Source organism: Talpa occidentalis, unplaced genomic scaffold (assembly GCF_014898055.3).
Source record: "Talpa occidentalis isolate TD23 unplaced genomic scaffold, MPIMG_talOcc4v2.1 talOcc4.11, whole genome shotgun sequence".
In the NCBI taxonomy this organism is placed as follows: Eukaryota; Metazoa; Chordata; class Mammalia; order Eulipotyphla; family Talpidae; genus Talpa; species Talpa occidentalis.
This window is the reverse complement of record NW_023601104.1, coordinates 83,686,918-83,697,848: the sequence shown is the minus strand read 5'-3', so window position 1 is coordinate 83,697,848 and position 10,931 is coordinate 83,686,918. Positions and strand designations below refer to the sequence as shown.

General features: G+C 35.6%; 1 pseudogene; it reads right to left on the bottom strand.

Moving 5' to 3' along the window:
• Window positions 1-434: 434 nt before the first annotated feature.
• Window positions 435-1,173, bottom strand: LOC119238312 (ubiquitin-40S ribosomal protein S27a-like; annotated as a pseudogene).
• Between the last annotated feature and the right edge of the window lie 9,758 nt (window positions 1,174-10,931).

The following is a 10,931-nucleotide window of genomic DNA, read 5'->3' as shown; positions in this document are numbered from 1 at the left end:
AGAGCTATTATTAAATAACTCCTAATTTTTCTTTGGCATTCATATACTTGACAATGGTGGTTTTGTACAGAAATGTTACTGGTGTCAAATTCTGAGTTTCCCATGCCTACTTGATATTTTATAGACATCTCAGACTGAGCACATCTAAAAGCTAATCCTCCTCCTCTCAACTCTCTTTCCATCTTAGAGATGTTGCCATGACATATCCATTTTGACAACTAACTCTCCTTCACACTCTATGAAATATTTAATCCATCTTCATCCTTTGTCAAGTTTATCTCCAAAAATACCATATTTCAGGTAGCACCGGCTCTTGAGTTAGACTCTGTATGTGTTCAAATCCTCCCACTTCATTCATGAGTTATGTGACTTTTATGTCCATCAGCTTAGGGATGCCTTTTTTTTCTTAGCGTCTTTTATGAACCCACACACAATTACTTGTTTTCTAGCTTGCTGAAACAATAGGTCACAAAACATTTGCCACAATATTGTCTAAGTGGTTGGCCATAAAAACTCCAGCACCCCTTTACCTGATGGGCACTCCCGATGAAGACAACTGATGTTAATGTTCTCATCCGGGGCCTCCCTGGTGGCGCAGGGGTTAAAGACAGTGTTATCAACCTATTGACAACCACTGCATCATGAGTTCAATTCCAGGCCTTCCAGGGAGCTGACGCACATGGCGCAGCAGACCTCTACTGACTCGCCCTCTGCTCCCCTCAGCAGTGTATTTCAGTAGATCTGCCTGTTCTGCTCCCCACTCTGTCTCTGGTGAATCCTCTCACCCTCCCCTTCCATACCTCTGGCTTACACCCCAGTTCTTGTATTCATAAATAAATAAATCTTTAAAAAGAGAAAACATTCTCATCCACCTTAAAATATTCCAGGTCAGCAAATTTAACCTTTCACTTATGTTTATTTTTCTTGGAAGTGGTGTAAGACTTCTTTCTTTTCTAATCACCACCTCCCAGTCTCAGGACAAGATGAAGAGTGGCCTCCTTCTGACTGTTGTAGTCAAAGTATGTCCATCTTCCAGTTGCTTGACAGTGAAGACCAATCTGGAGGGATTCCTTCCCTATCCTAGAACTTGGCCGTTACATTTTCTACTGTATCCAAGGGTTCAACATTGAGATTGATAGCCTTCCTTATAAGATTTTTCATAAAAATCTGCATCTTATTGCTGATTATGTACAGGGCAGGGAGAAGGGCACCCCAGAACCCCCAAACCTGCCTGCTCTACATAGGTTCTGCCATCTGCTGCATCAAGACAAAACATACACGACCTTTAATGGAAAGGAACTTTAATACAATTAGTGTGCAACAAAGAAAATACAAAGAATATAGTTTCCAAATCAAGCACCCGAAGTTACACATCCCCTTGTGGGTAAATGTCCAGCCAAATAGGCTTAGCCCAAAGCAAAGCCCAAAAGATGCCACAAGTCTAAAGCACCTTCCTGCAGGGACCCATTCAAAAGGGTCAGAATCAATCAGACAAGTTTTGGAGGAAAAGAACAAAATCAAAATCAAGATAAAAGCTGCCATTGTTAACCTCCCCACAGGTCTCTCACCCACGTCTGTTTCAGAGAGTCCAGGACCAAGAAGCAAGTGCAACTTCTTCATGTGTCTCTGCTCCATGTGCCTCCTCCAGATCTCCTTCTTGCTCTCCATGCTGCTTCCTTCCTTCTCCAGTCTCCTCTCTAACTACTCCACTTTCCTGCTCAGCTCCACCCTCTTTTGGGTGGGGCAGCTAACCTGAAACCTCCCCTTTTCCTAGGGACCACCCCGTTACACTTCCATTGTAGATGGTGGATTGGATCAGGTACCCTTTTTTTATATAGCAATATAGATATCATAGGATAGTGGAATCCAGAAAGGAAAAGTTAAGATTTCTATTAATTCCCTTCCAACGTTCTTCCCCATGCCCACCTCTTGTGCAAATTATATAGAGTTCCCTCATCTCAGGGATTCTCTAAAGAGGCATAGCAGTCTTTCATAGAAATGCAACTATTCTTTTATACTCCTCCTAGAGGAAAGTATTATTCTGGCATCTATTTCTGTGTTTCTCTCTTTGTGGCTAAAGGAAAGTTACATATGTGACAGTTTGCTTTTAGGAGAGTGCTTCCTATTCTGAAGAGATAAAAATGGCAAGTTTAATTATTAAATTATTTTTAACTGTATTTTACTACCAACCATCTCTCAACTGACTGCACCATCAATTATTAATCATTACCCTATTATTAGATATTTATTATGTTTCTAAAATTTTATAACTATAATTCTATTAAGAATATATTTTTACATAAATCTTTATTCACAGTTCTAGCCATTTCTTCAATATAGATCCCTAGAAATAAAATTACGGATTTAAAGGGCATGAATCTCTTTTTAAGCTTTTACTGATGACTTCAACTTGCATTCTACATGAGTCCATAGAATTTAAATCACTACCAGAAGTACATAATAATGCCTACCTCATTTCCTTGCCATTATAGATTATTAACTTTTTAAATATTTGCTTAATATTTGATAATGAGACATGATATTTTATTGTTACTAACACCTCTTTTAGTTCCTTAACATTTACCTAACGGATTTTCTTCCTTTTGAAAATGTCCTATCCTTTTCCCATGTAGACTAGCTGCTGAAGCAAGTGTTTTTCATATTAATTTGTCAGAGCTATTGACATTTTAAAGACATGGGAAAGTTTTCTTGGCACTGTCCTTAATATGTGAAAAATAACTGTAATATATATTTTATAAGACAAAAATGTGGTTCAACAAATATTTCATTTGAAAAATCCACATGATCCCTTCTGCCTTTCACAAAAATAAGTATGCCAATAGTATTTTCTAGCATTGAATACAAGTTCAAATTTCCTACAGTATTTAAGTCTTTACTTGCCTTTTTACAAGGTGATTCGCAGTAATAAAGGACTACAAGTCTGACTTTCCAAAACTAACAACAAAAATATGGACCAGGAAAAAGAATAACTATAAAAAAGAAAAAAAATCAAAATCAACAAACAACTATGAACCAGAGACACTCTTTGGGGGGGTGGGGGAAGGAGGGATTGGGGTCAAAATCAGGGTTGCAATTGTATGGGGAATATGAAAATAAAAAAAAAATACTCATGAAAAGCAAAAACTTTCTCAGAAACACCCCCCCCCCGCCCAGGTTCATTAAATCAATCAGCTGTCTTCTAAGTAAAGACACTTTCACATACATTTTCTTTCTTTTTTTGAAGTCTAAAGTGATAACATATATATATATATATATATATATATATATATATATATATATAAATGCTGGTGCAATCTATGGGTGTTAGTCGACACTATAAAATTCTGGTTAGAGCTATCACTTCACTGGACAATGATGTAAAAAATACATAAAATTAAAAAATAATAATAATAAATGAAAGAGATTTTAAGGAGCATGGTCTTTAGTCCACCAACATAAGTGGTTGGGGGTTTCTGCTATTCGAGTCATCTTGCACACAAGCATATTTATTCATAAGTTCTCTCTAGACCCAGATGAGAATTTCCACAAGAAAAAATGTATCTGGTTTTCCTGACCCTCAAAATACTTGGCTTGAGCAGTTGGGAAAAGAGCACAGATAGGAAGTGGTTTGTGGGCAGCTTTGGTTCTCTTTCCCTCTCCCAGACCAACCTACTCCCCTCAACTTTTCATCCCAGTCATGTGAAAGTCTAAACCCATCTCAAATACTACCTTCTCCTTAAAACTAACAACATTTTTTTGAACCAGTCCCCTCTTTCTCTTTCAGAGAAAGAAAGTAAAAGACCTCAAGAGGGCAGAAGGTATTATTAGATTTCTTGTGCCTTCTTGGAATTCTCATTGCTGTGGAAACCCACAACCACAATCCTTTTGAAGAGCTTGGCTTGATCACAAAGTGAAAATACTCCAATGGGGCTCTTTTTCTTAGCCTGGGTAGAGTTCCTACACTGGAACCAGGCTTTGTGGGATGGCAAGATAGGTATATTTTGGCTTCTGTATAGTGTTGCCTTCCTGCTGCAATCTGAGCCTAACATTCCTTGAAAAGGGGAGTCATCCTGACCATTTTGAGAGTATGAATTAGTGCTTGCACAATTACCCACTGCACAATTAGTATTTGCACAAATCAACAATTCTATTTCTCATATACAATGTGATTACCTGCATGAAAATGATAAATTCATAGGATATATTAATTCTGAAATTGTTTTTGCAAGCATGTCCTAATGAAATTGTGTTCTTCTCATCCCCTGCACTTAATTGAATAAGGGCCAGCTTGGAAAATATTCGATATATTCCAGAAGACCCCTGGTTTTGCTGCTGAGTGATTGGGACTATTTGGGATATGAAATAATAGCTTTAAAGCATGAGCAGAAAACAGCTTGGGTTTAAGATAAATATAGAAACCATGAAAAAATGGGGCCACTATTCTCAAAGGAATATATGCTTAGAATTCCAGAGCATATTTATGAAACATGTTCTAAGACCACATCCCAAAAAAAATTAATTGTTAAATCTGGTATTCTGTTCAGTTAGAGATTGTAAAATAGAAATTTCAAGTCATTTGTTTCTAAGATTCTGCTTATTTCTTTTACCAATATTGTTTGAACTATCACAAGTTTGTTTTTCTTTCTTAGATTTTCCAGCACTAGTCGAAGTAAATTGACTTTTCAAAGTCAAAAAGTGGATTGTTTTAAACACTTTGGAATAATTTAAACTTAAGACCTAAGGCATGTTACCTGCTTTATTTAAATGTATTTCCTATCTAGCATTTCAAATTATCAATGTGTTAACATTGGATGTTTTAGATGCTTTTCTGCAATACAATTGCAATCCCCCCACATATTTTTATATAAATCAGCTAATGAACATTCTGATGCCTATATAATCCTTAAGTAATTATATAAGTATAAAAGTGAACTCATAATTATCAAATGAATTCCTGTTCCATTAAATTATGCTCACTTTTCAAGTCACTGAAAGATACTGAAAACATAAATGAGATAGTAGAGATATCCCACTCCCTAGAAAGTTTCTAGAAAGTCATCATATATTAGCATGCTATATTGACCTGAGAATGCCTTACAGAAACATAAGGGAAAAAAATCATCTCTTTTTTACAGCTTCACCAAATTTAAATACAAATGAAGATGACACATCTCTAATGTCCCTGAGCAATTATTCTGGCCTTTTTCACTCCTTAGATTCCACTCACCTAATCTCCATGATGCATGCAAAAGACCCCAGGGAGACTAGTCAGTCAATAGGTCGCCCATGGTTACTATAAGTCACAGAATAAGCCAGAAATCTGTTCTGACCACCTGAAGGCCATATACTACTGCTCTGGTTCCTCTGCTGGCTCAGACGGTCACTACTGACAAAGGCAGCTCCATTAGCCTGATGCAATGTTGTATGAGAGTAAGTGCATCTAGTGTGGGGTATCTATATGCATGCACATGTGATATGTGTGAACATACATGTGATGTGAATGTCTGTGCATATAGGAAACTATGATAGTACAGACATGTGAGTTAGAAAATGGTAGTACATGAGGCAAAGAAGGGGCCGGGTTATGGGTGGCTGGCCTTGGAAGCCAAGTTAACGAAGGCGCTTCATTAAACACAACAGAGACTTTTTGGCAAGGGGATGAAAATCAAACTGACATTAGGTAACATGAAGCTAATCTTAGGTAACACATCTTTTAATACAAAAGGGGGACTTCTAAGGAAAAGATTGACAATTACAGATATGTGCAGGAGAGTTTTGCATCTACTATAAAGATCTGAGCTACTGTAATAGAAAAATAGAGAGCAAAGAATTGAAAATATTTCATTGTAAACTAAAATTACATGATTAAAGTATTTTAGCTCTGATTTTAACCCACATATATGACTGTGAATATCCTCCCTTTAAGAAAAAAACAATATTTTATGTAGGGTATATCTTAAATTGAACTGTGGCTTTGAGTCTATATTTAAAACCTAAGTAATGATTTGTCTGCTGTTCAACAAGAAACTTCTTAGATTTACTCTGTTACTCTCAACTCATAAGGATTGACCATTGTACTATTCACCAATCAATTATTATTAAATTAGTTGAACTTCATTTTCTGAAGATGATCAATAAATATTTGTTGAACTTAAGCAACTTAAATATAATGAATAAATTATGTGGGTTATTTTAAGTCAGAGACCACTTTGACAACATTTTAGGCTTGTGGAAATTGCCTTCTTTTCACCATGGTAAAATGGGGGGCTCAGGGAGTATCCATACAATAGCCAAATGCATTAACTAATAGAGAATAAATAATCTTCACTGTCCACTTGGTCTATTCCAAAGATGAAGATAAACAAAGACATTTAAACATTCAACAATCATTAACCTAATGATGTGACTACTCTAAGTCACTAAAGATAAAATATCAGTTCACCATTTCATAACATTTGAACAAACTAATGGTTGCCGCTTTATGGCAAATTCTCCAACCAACAGTCTCCAATGCTGAAGGGAAATGGAGATAGATTTTTGAGTGTCAACCATCAGCAGTAAGAAGCTGTGCCCTTGTGCCAAAGCTTTGTATATTTTGAATGAACCACTAAAATGGTGATATTCAGTATAACCAGGCACTCAGAGGCAGTACAGTTCCACTATATATGGATTTGGATACAGCCTTTCTTCACTAAATTCCACTGAACAGATAAAGTGACCCATTGTCCCTTGTGCGAAAGTCTTCTTCCAAAGTAAATAGAACTCATGAAATAAAATCTATATAATTGGGATCTCCCTGGTGGTGCAGGATTTAAGTATCACCCTAGCAAGCTATTACCAGCCACTGTGGCATGAGTTCAATCCCTGACCATGAGGCTGACCGACATGGTGCAGCAGACCTCTCCTGTCTCGCCTGCTGCCCCCCTCAGCAGTGTGTTTCAGTAGATCTGCCTGTTCTGCTCCCCACTCTTTCTCTGATGAATCCTCTCACCCTTGCATCCTGCACCTCTGGCCTACATCCCAATTCTTGTATGCATAAATAAACAAAAATGAATCTTAAAATCTACATAATTTTATCTCCTAAGGTTTACTGGAAAAATACAATGAAGTATATTATCTAACCAAAGGGCTGTAATAAAAATTAAATAAATAAAAGTAAAGCAAATATAAAATGGAATGAATGATTGCTCAATTTTCTCCCCCTTCTTTGTAAAAATGTGAACTGCCACTTCAACTGATTGCAAATACTTCTTCCTCTTTCTTAGACATTATTTTGAGAGGTATCTATTTATTTTTATCCATGAAGTATTGCTAGGGAAGATTATATTTAAGTAGATTCAATTGGTTGTTGGGTGAAATGATTAGGAAGACTTGAGAAAATAAATTGTCAGTAATAAGAACTTGTCCATTTCCCATGGTGTGTGGGCTTTCCTATCTGACTTTCTGAGAATTCTCCCATTACAGGTAGTCACTTAATAAACATGTGAATCAGCTCGCATGCTCCTATTTCCAAAAAGGCAAACACAGTATACACGGAAAGCATTTGCTTTTAATATTTTAAATTAAATTTACTGGGGAGGTGTAATATGATTTCCTTCAAGTTCTTCTAAATTAATATTTAATATTATGTACTTGGTTTTAAAATTTGGTTGTAATATGGGTTTATGAAAATACAATAGTTAAAAACAGAAATAAAGTATTTGGAAGTTGTCTTGGCTTTTGCCTTCTCTGAGCAAAGCCTGCTGATCAGCTGCTAAAAAAACAAGGTCTCTATGGCCTCCATGCTAATGGAAGGTATGGCTCCCACATGGCTTGAAAGCTTCAAGTCTCTAGGCATTTCATCAGTTGAAAGATATAGTGATATGAAAAATAGCTCTGAAAAAAGAGTTCTTCTGGTGGTCATCTGGAAAATAGCACAGGCATGCTCAGCTTACAGTTGGTCTAGAAATAAGGATATTGATGGGCACCTTTCTCCAGATCCTATGCCCCATTTGTTGCTTGAATCAATTATGCTGGAGACAAAGTTTCATCCCGTGAACATTTAATATAAAAATAAAAATTTTTCATTAAAATGCAACATTCTTCGTATTTTCATAGAGCTATGTCAACATTTTCATGGGGAGAATAGTGATCGGTCTCCCTGATGTGTGTGGACATTTGCTAACATGTGAATCAATTTCATTATATATTTCAAGATAAGATGCTGCAGGAGATCATTCATATACTAAACTCATCATCAAGTAGTCTGTGTAAGAAATACATGGAGAGTGAATGAGCTCTGCCTTCCATATACATTCTCCTGTACCCAGGATGAGCCCTGATAGAATGAGGCACATATTAGAAATGAATAGTCATTTTATTCTCATTACCATCAGACACCCTCTCAGTAGAATGAATATTTATTTTAATAAACAGTGTGGTAGTTCATATTCCAATTGTAATTTTCTCAACAGACACTAGTTCCAGAAAGTCTATTATTATTTCAAAGCTTTTCTCGATTTATCTTGTGTGTTGACTATTTCCCTATTTCATAGATACTATTTAATTGATCTTCCTGTACTTAAACTTTACTTGATTTTTGTAACATAAGAAACACTTGGGTTTTCATTGTTTTATTTTGGAATTGAAAGAAGTATAGAGCAAAATCCTATTCAAAAAGACAAATCTCTACTGTTGCATACACATATTATCATACTTATAAAACTGATTTCTTCTCAGATTGAGTATGAGTGTGTATGTGTGTGTGTGTGTGTGTGTGTGTGTGTGTGAGAGAGAGAGAGAGAGAGAGAGAGAGAGAGAGAGCAGGAAGAACAAGGATAACAGTGAAACAGTGAAGAAATGTTTGCTTTTTATATTTGAAGAATCTGTCCTTAATCAATATATAAATCTGTGTTCTTTTACCTCCTTCCCCTGTCCTCGTCTATTATCTTTATCAAGTCAGTCAAAATGGAAAACTGAGCAGAAATACACAAGCATAATGAAAAATAGCATTATGTCTTTCTCATACGCACACACACACGCACAAGCAACAGCTTCATGCAATGTTGGACTGGGAAAAAACTAAGAGAACATTTTCCCCACTCATTCTTCAAAGCAGGTTACCTGTAGAATGTTATGATTAGGAAATGGATTTTAAGAATCAAACACACATGGATTTAAATCTTGGGGCATCTACAGCCTTCCAGTTTTTTTATTTGCTTGCTTGTTTCACATGCTTTCTAGTTTTGTGATCCTTTGTGTGCTGCCTAATCTTTGTTCCACTTTCCCCCATCTATGAAACGGTATCATAATGGAAATGTGTTAGATTGTTGTGTATGTTAGTGAAATGAAGGAGTTAAGGTATGTTTTGTTGTAAGTAGAATATACTTATTCTAGTATGTTCATACTTTAAACATTTTTTTGGATCGTATATAATGAGATGGTATTCTTAATATGTTTCATAAATATTCTCTTTTCATCTGTAAATTTCACAAGGAATTATTCTCGAAGTCAGTAAAATGGAAGCCTGTTGGGCTTTGTTTTTTAAGGGTTCATGATGAGTAAAGTAGATGACATTATGTTAAATAAAATTATAAAAGAAGTATTGGAATAAGAATAAAGTTCACCCAAGCTCAAATCTCCTACATGAATTTTAACCAATCACTTGATATTTCTAGGTCTGAGTCACTTCACCTTGTAAAAATAAATTAAATGATCTCAGCTAGAGGAATGTAACAGTTTGGATCAAACCCATCTTTTTTTCTGTCCTTCCCAGATCTGCATTTTATGATACTATGAAAGATTTTTCTTATTTATTTCTTAAAGAAGGCACATTGACCAAGTGAAGAGAAGCTAGATTAACACTGCCAAAGAGAACTTTCTTCACTGAAATAATGTTCTATACCAGTAAGCAATATGGTGGCAACTAGCCATAGAGATGGCTGTTGAACACTTGAAATACTGATAGTGTGACTGAGAAGCTGAGTTTATTTCATTTAATCTTAATCTACATGAGGCTGCTATAGGAAAACACAGACTATAGAAAAACATCTATTGGGGGACTACTCATCACATTAAAATAAATCTGCTGAATAATTGAGAGTACAACTCTTTTTGGAATAATAATGCACATCATCTCATGAGATCAGGTATTCCCTTTAGGGAGGAAATTCAGTTATATGTGAAGGAGTCTTGACATGAGAAAGGGTAGCTTTTGCTTATTTCTTTTTTTCATATTTAGTTTCTCTTAAGCACATTCCTGTTTGATTAAAAAATATTGTTCTGATGAATGACTCATGATGGAAAGAGAATGGGTTGAGCTCCACCCCATTCCATGTTGAGTGTCCTTTAACTCTAGCTTATCAAATAATAGTGAGTGAAGAGAAAGTATGCGCATTTTGTAGGGTAGAATTTAAATTTCCTTATTTCTGTAATATGGATAGCTAAAGTTTTAAACACTATATACGAAATAAAAAAATAGAGTAAAACTATTCTGAGTTACAATTCTGGAATTCTGGAAAAGCAGATGACATGTAGCCATTGGGATAGTGTCAGTATTTGAAATGGTAAACATCTTCATCTTTTAATAGTTTAAGTATTTAAACTATTAAATATGTAGTAATTTATTTAAGATCAAGTCTGAAGAGGAAACCCAGATTTCATTAAATTTGTTTCATTTATTTTGATTTCATACCTTGTTTGAAAAAATTACAAAATAATTTCAGAATACTTTATATTTCACCGAGCACTTCTGTGGCATGTGTTACAATTTGCCTCTCGCCTCTCACTGTAGAAGGTCCTATGACTCAGGTGTCACAGTTCCCTTTTTTTTTTTAGTCTTGAAACCATTGGATAAGTGACTCCAATGGGTTCTTAACTGAAGTGTCAGAATAAAAATCCTGTATCCATGTTAGTAAATGTTCCGCAATCTCTACTTACAGTTCTGATTAGGT